Genomic DNA, 7371 nt, shown 5'->3' with positions numbered 1-7371 from the left:
ATGCGTCCATTTTAGCTTGCATCATGTCTATAGAGCTCAGTTCATGCACTCCTCCTTGGGCTTCCTTCTTCTCAATTGTCGCTCGTTCGACTCCCCATGATTGATGGTTTTGAGCCATATCTTCGATGAGGGCACTAGCTTCAGGGTAAGGTTTGTTCATCAGAGCACCGCCTGCGGCAGCGTCGATGGTCATCTTTGTGTTATAATGAAGTCCATTATAGAAGGTTTGAATGATTAACCAGTTTTCTAAACCATGATGTGGGCATGCTCGTAACAACTCTTTATATCTCTCCCAAGCTTCGAACAACGATTCTCCTTGGTTTTGGGTAAATCTAGTTATATGGTTTCGAAGAACGGCGGTCTTACTCGGGGGAAAATATCTAGCAAGAAAAACTCTTTTAAGGTTATCCCAAGTCGTAATGGAATTGGGTGGAAGGGAATCTAACCATGATAGGGCTTTATCTCTGAGGGAAAAAGGGAATAATCTTAAACGTATTGCCTCAGGAGAAGCTCCATTGGTTTTAAAAGTATCTGCTAATTGAAGAAATATTTTTAAATATTGGTTAGGGTTTTCGGTAGCGAGACCCGCGAATTGTCTCTGTTGCACTAGTTGTAACAGAGATGGTTTAAGTTCAAAATTATTGGCTGGGATAGTTGGGTTTACTATACTAGAACTAGGTTCTTCATTAGATGGTTGAGCGAAGTCCTTAAGAGGTCTTTGGTTTTGATCTTCGGCCATAGCTCTCTTAATTCTATGAAAGAATAAACGTGTGCGAGCGTAACGTTCAGGTACCACCAGAGGGTTTACTAAGCTTAAACTTCCGGTACTGCGAGTTCTTCGCATTGACCGGCGGGAAATAACCTAAGTCTAAACGATATAACAACAGGAAAATGAAATTTGACGAAATTGGTCCCCGGCAACGGCGCCAAAAACTTGATGCGGTGCTTTTCGCAAGTATACGAACGCGTCAGAGTAATATAAAAGATTGTCGAATCCACAGAGACCAAGTGTCAAGCTATCGTTATCTGTTGTTATGGTGTTTATCAAAGGCAGTCAAAATAGGTTTTTTTCGTAGTGTGCAATGAAAAGTAAGGTATTTAAATAGATTTAATTAATAAAGATAGGGTCGAATGTAATTCACGTAATCAATTGATAATCCAAGTACTTGCTAATAGAAGTACTTATGGGCAATGTTTCCTACTTTGAAAAGAACTAATTTAACAGGAACTGTCGCTTTCACGTATTCAGAACCGAGTTGTACTCCCTAATCAAACCCTCTTATTGTCACTTATAAAAAGGCGCGCATTGCGTTAGAGTAGTAAACCTATTTTTAAGAAATATAGTATCTTGACTAAGTTGAAAAGTATTATAACCTGGACTTCTTAACCAAAAGAGGTTCTTACGAACCAGACTCTAAACTTATAAACGCGTCTGAAAATAGTTTTAAAATCTCTTTTCTTCTTAATGTTAAAAACTCCTAATGAACTAAACAAAGCGCTTTCGCTGTTTTTGAAATAGTTAAAAACAATTAAGTTTATAAAGACGTTGGACGGCTTTCGATCTTACCCAACGGAATTGAAGTGCGGGAAAACTTAATTTGAAAGTTAAAATAGCCCTTAAGTGTTTCTACGAACAATTGTACGGATTATCGGTTCAATTACGATCCTTACATTCTAACCTTTTAGATTTAGTTAGACATGGTAAAATAAAAGTGCATAAATTTAAATAAAAGTAGTGCGAGTGCGGAAAGTAAATAAAGTAAAAGCGAGTGCGGGAAATAAATAAAGTAAAGGCGAGTGCGGGAAATAAATAAAGTAAAAGCGAGTGCGAGGAAATAAATAAAGTAAAAGCGAGTGCAGGAAATAAATAAAGTAAAAGCGAGTGCGGGAAATAAATAAAGTAAAAGCGAGTGCGAGGAAATAAATAAAGTAAAAGCGAGTGCAGGAAATAAATAAAGTAAAGACAAGAAATAAAAACCTGCTCCAATCGGAGGGCTGAGTAAATTGCAATGCGGAAAAGAAAATGGCGGCAGGATTAACTTCCTTCCAAAGTGCTCCAAACTCGATTACAGACTCTATCACAGACTTGATTACACAATTATGGTAACACTCCAATGCGAAGCGATTACCACTATAAAATACTGAATATATGCCTAAGTGAAACAAATTTGCTTCTGAGTTTGCCTCTGTTCTAAGTTTGGATGATTGTAAAAGTGAATTCGCGTTTCTATTTATAAGCAAGTAAAAAGATGGAAATGACTTGGATGCCCTTCAACTTGAAAATAGGAGGGAACTGTTTTTCCTCTTGTGGCGCCCGTCTCAAGGCCATGGCGCCCGCCACAAGGCCAAAGTGAGGCGCCTTAGTGGATGTAGTGGGGAAACGTGGGAGTTGAGGGAAGTTGAATTTGACACGTCATGGCTTGGTCTGTGGCGCCCGCCACTGGGTAGGCCATAAGCACAAAATGCTGAATTTTAGGGTTTTTAGCCATTTTTCACTCCTTTTCTCGATCGGGGCTCCGATTAAAGTAAAAACCTGAAAACAAAGGAAAACACAGTAATAACATAACAAAATGACAATAAAACAACTAGAATGCGTGTGAAATCGGAGTCGAAAATACGTAAATTTTAGTGTTATCATACCACATATACCTTTTCTGATTGAAGAAGCTCTTGAAGTAGGGAATAATATTTCTAAGAAGCTTTTCTTCATATTATTCTAACTTGTAATAGAATTTGGCTCAAGATAATATAATTAATCTTTTACAGCACCTTGTAGTGAGAATGGAAATGCTCTAAGATTGACACGATCATCAGTAATTCCTTGAGGTCTCAATGGAGTAGAACACACAATCTGAAATTCTTTTAGATGCCTATGCGGATCCTCACCTGCAAGACCATTAAACATTGGCAACAAGTGTATTAAACCAGATTTCAATTTGAAAGGTACAACAGAAACAGGATATTCAATACATAAAGCATTATAATTAACATCAGGGGCAACAAGTTCTCTCAGAGTTCGTTGCTCAGCCATGTTAAACTCAATAGAAAAAAAATCAACAAACAATGAGAAAACACATAACTAATTCAGCAATGCAACAACAAATAGGAAAATACAGACAATGTCCCTATTAAGAAAAATAATTGAAATACGGAAAAAAAAACTATTAAAATAAAAGGAAAAAAATGCAAACACACAAAAATTAATCTAATAATGTCAACTAAAAATTTTGAGAATTTTTTCGGAATTTTCTGAAACTATCAAAACAGAAAATAAATCATAAAAAATAGAAAAATAAGGAATTGAGTGTTTTGGCATATATACCAATTCACGTCTTTGGTTAGTCACCTATTATATACTTCGGTATCACTGGTGTCTCTTCCTTTTCGAGTATATTATTCACGGTCTGCCGGTAATGAATAATATGTCTCGTGCACTCTTGGATTAATCTTTCGATTGTTTTCTCCGCAGAGTAAGATTCATATTCCTTGTGGAATTGAATATCCATCCTATAAACAAGTCTGTTTTTTCTAACTTCCTTCAGGATGATGAGTGTTTTGGCATATATACCAATTCACGTTTCGGTCGATCACCTATTATATACCTCGGTATCCCTGGTGCTCCTTCCTTTCTACTCCCTATTATGACCTTGGTCCCCTGTGGAGTCAGATTTCCTGAGTTTATGTACCTTTTTCAGGTCTTTCTCAGATGTTTGGTCGATTGATATCTCTCACCCTTATACCGGTCTTAGATATTCATTCTTCCCGAGTTTGTTGCCCTTATACCGGTAACATCTCATCCTTTGGCTTCCCCTGGAAAGTCTTTTCTAGATTTCCCCAGCGGAGTTGTGTTGCTATTTGTGTTGCTGTATTGGTGTTATCCCCAGTACACGCATCTGTGAGTCAGCTTGAGTCCTTTCCATTGGAAGTGTTTTCCTTTTTGGAACTTGCTTCTTTCCCCAGTTCGAGTCCTTTACTTCCCCAGTGAGGTCTCCAGTCTGATTTCTAGTATCCCTTAATCAGAGTCGTGCCTTGCACACGTGGTGTCAGTTTTGTTTTTCCCCAACTCAAAGTCGTGTCCTGCTCACGCATTCTTTTTCTTTATTATCCCCAATAAGAATCCCCATGAGAGTCTTGCTAATGTCTCTGTTCCTGGTGAGTGTATTACTCTGATGGATAGTCTGTTCTTCTGTGTGAACCATATATCCCCACAGAGTTTGTGTCTTTTGCATGCATACATTTGCATCATGAGGTCTCTTAGGGACCAAAATTTGTCTCATTACTGTTATTTAAGCCCATTCTACCGCGTCGAGATGAAGATTTCTAAACTTCACTTCTCCGGCTAGAATGACCTTAAATAGGGGCATCTGCAAGACCCCAATTTTGGCCCTAAGATCCCTCATGGCCCATATCATATCATATCATGGCCTCAAGGATCATTGCATGCCCTAGCTTCCCTCCTAGTGGGTGGGTATCTTATGAGTGTGATTCTTGATCACCAAGCATGTATAGCATTTGTATTTCATTGCTTTTCATATGTTTACTAACCAAAGGTACAAAAATATTGTCATCTAATCATGTTTCTTGCAGCTGAAGCAATCAATAGTCAAACAGTCAAAATCAGCCATTGAGATAGATGGTGACCATTCTTGAAGAATTTGGACACCATGATCATTCATAAAGAGTTCATATAACTTGTGATGTCATTTGGAATCAAGATCTCAATTGAAAAAGGCTTGGAATTCATCAGAACATGGCCCAGTCCACCAAAACCCTAGAAAAGTCAACTGTGGTCAACTGTGGTCAACTGTGCATTTAATCAGGATTTGGGAGGTGTGAGATGGTTGGAAAAGTCTCATTCATGTCCATATGAGCCTCATTTGGCATTTCAAAGATCAAGGTTGAAGGATTTGAAGTCAGACAAAAAGTTTCCCAAAATGGAAATGACCTGTAATTCTCATCTGCCCAAAATGGAAAGTTATGCTCCTCAAAATTACATCATGAACCAAGCTTCAAATCAAATATTGTCCAACATGAAAGTTGAAGATCTTGTTCTTGCCTTTCCAAAAAGTCCAAGAACACTCATTTCCCATTTATGGTTGGCAAGATATGGTCAGATCAATTTCAGAAAATGCCCAAATTCAAAGTGGCATAACTTTCACATGGAATGGCCAAATTGGATGGTTCTTCTTTGAGCAAATCCCAGTTAACATGTACTTTCATAATCCGTCATCATATTTTGCCAAAAACCTTCACATAAAAAGGTCATTTTTTAAGTGAACCAATTAAAATGCAAGGGCAAAATGGTCCAAAACTCAAAGTACAAAGAATTTTGGCATGGGACCAATTCCAATAGCTTCTAAATGCAATTTGTGACTTGTTCAAATTGAAAAATCACTGTTACATTGCATGGAACTCTCCAAGGGCAAAAATGCCAAATTGCTTACAAGTGCACATTTTGCTAATTATCCAAAATTGCTAATCATGATTATGAGGTGGATTAGGCAATCATATAAAAGGTTAATTATAACAGAAACTCAAGGGAATAATCACAATTCTCAGATCTAAGATCAAAAATCCTCAAATTCTCTCACTTTTCCACAATTTCACATAAGCATTTTTTCACCATTTTCATCGATAATTCACCATTGTTTGTGCTTGTTTTTGGTATAATCTTCATTTGCAGGCATTGGTAGAGTTCTGTTTTTGGCATTTAAAGCAAGATTCGCACAAGAACTCCATTGTTGGAAGCTTGAGTTCTTCCATGGCAGCTGCAATTTTCTTTGGATTCAAGCACTTGTGAGCTGGATTTTCACCATCAATCACCTCCACAATCAATCTACTACATCTGTTTTCGTGAATTAGATCAAAATACGCAAGGATTTCACACTGTGCTTCAAGAAGGTGAGTTTTTCGAATCTTCCAATCGGTGCAATTGTTATATGGTTTTGAAAGTATGTTGAACGTAGAGTAGTTTGCCATTCGAATCATGCGATTTCGTTGAGTATTCATGGAGATATTCGGATTTAAAGATTGTGCATCAAAGCTTTTCTTGCTTGGATCTTTATACACGTTAACCTTTAGCCAAAATCATGGACATATTTGTGATCTTCATTGGAAGACGAAGAGAATGGTATGCGGTTCGTCCATTTTCGTCGAGAAATGGTCCTAACCGAACCTGCAGTCGATGAACAACACGAACGCGCGAAGACCATTGGAAAATCTGGAAAAGTTTCGCTGTTTGATCTTCTTTCTTCGCCTAGCAATTCAAAAACGTGTTTCCCTCCTAATTCGTCCAATCACCACGCGACACCACATTAATGAAGCACTGTGCGTTTTGGCACAAGCATGAGTTAATTACGATTATGCCATTCGCTTAATTTAATCCATAATTCATTTAAATAAATATTTCAATAAATATTACAAATCTTACAAAAATCATAGTTAATTCAATTTTAGTCCAAATTAGATGGGAGTTTTTTTGTTGGATCCCATTTTTTCTCTAGAATTTTTTAGGCATAGTAGTGTAAGTTGTGCCTGGTAGAATTTTAGAATGGCTTATTGATTTTTGACATGTGTGCAATATTTGTATGTTTTACCATTTTAATCACCAAATAATCATGCTAGCTCCAAATTTATTGAAATTTCATATGATCATTCTTGACTCATTCCTGGAGATTTTGGTATATCATTTGTAATTTTTGGATCCCTGGTTTGTTAGATATGATTTATTCAATTTGAGTGTGACAATATGTGTCACACTAGGCTATGCTGACTTCATGATTTATTTTTCCATGCTTACCTTAGGCCTATGGCTCTGATTTTTTGCATGAGATGACTTTCATATGTTAGGTTTCACCCTGATTTTTTGTGGATTTAATTGATCCATTTTCTAATTGATTTGGATTTTTGATTGCTGTTTAGCATTTTTGGATTATGTCTTGAGTAGCAAATTTACATGTATTGTTAAATGCTCATCCCTTATCCCATGAATATGAAATTTGGTGGAGTGCTTCCTAACATGTATAGCTTCAACTTTTCTTTGGTCCCATTCATTTCTAATTTGATCTCACTGTTTTACCATTGATTGAAGTTGGTGTACATTTTAGTGACCTAATTTGGTTGTGTTTTTGCATGCCTTGACATGTTGATTTAATTGACATAGCTCCTTTTGTCCAAATGGCAGGAAAATTGACATGTAGCTCATTGAATATGTTCTGTTTAGAATAGAATTTTTGTGGAATTTATTGAGTTGTTTTGATATTTGTTTGGTTGTGATCTTGTTGTTTACTCATTTGTGGTTCACACTTGCCCACTTTGTATTAAATTGTGCATAAAATGAAATTAGTGCATAGTTTGGATATGAGACCAATT

General features: G+C 36.8%; 1 non-coding gene across 1 annotated transcript; it reads left to right on the top strand.

Moving 5' to 3' along the window:
- Nucleotides 1-248: 248 nt before the first annotated feature.
- LOC127088495 (small nucleolar RNA R71) lies at nucleotides 249-355 on the top strand. Its single transcript, XR_007790329.1, has one exon. It is a non-coding gene; the product is annotated as a small nucleolar RNA R71 (small nucleolar RNA).
- Nucleotides 356-7371: the final 7016 nt, after the last annotated feature.

Source organism: Lathyrus oleraceus, chromosome 5, assembly GCF_024323335.1.
Source record: "Lathyrus oleraceus cultivar Zhongwan6 chromosome 5, CAAS_Psat_ZW6_1.0, whole genome shotgun sequence".
In the NCBI taxonomy this organism is placed as follows: Eukaryota; Viridiplantae; Streptophyta; class Magnoliopsida; order Fabales; family Fabaceae; genus Lathyrus; species Lathyrus oleraceus.
Note: the sequence above shows the minus strand (reverse complement) of the source record. Positions and strands in the feature narration are given on the sequence as shown.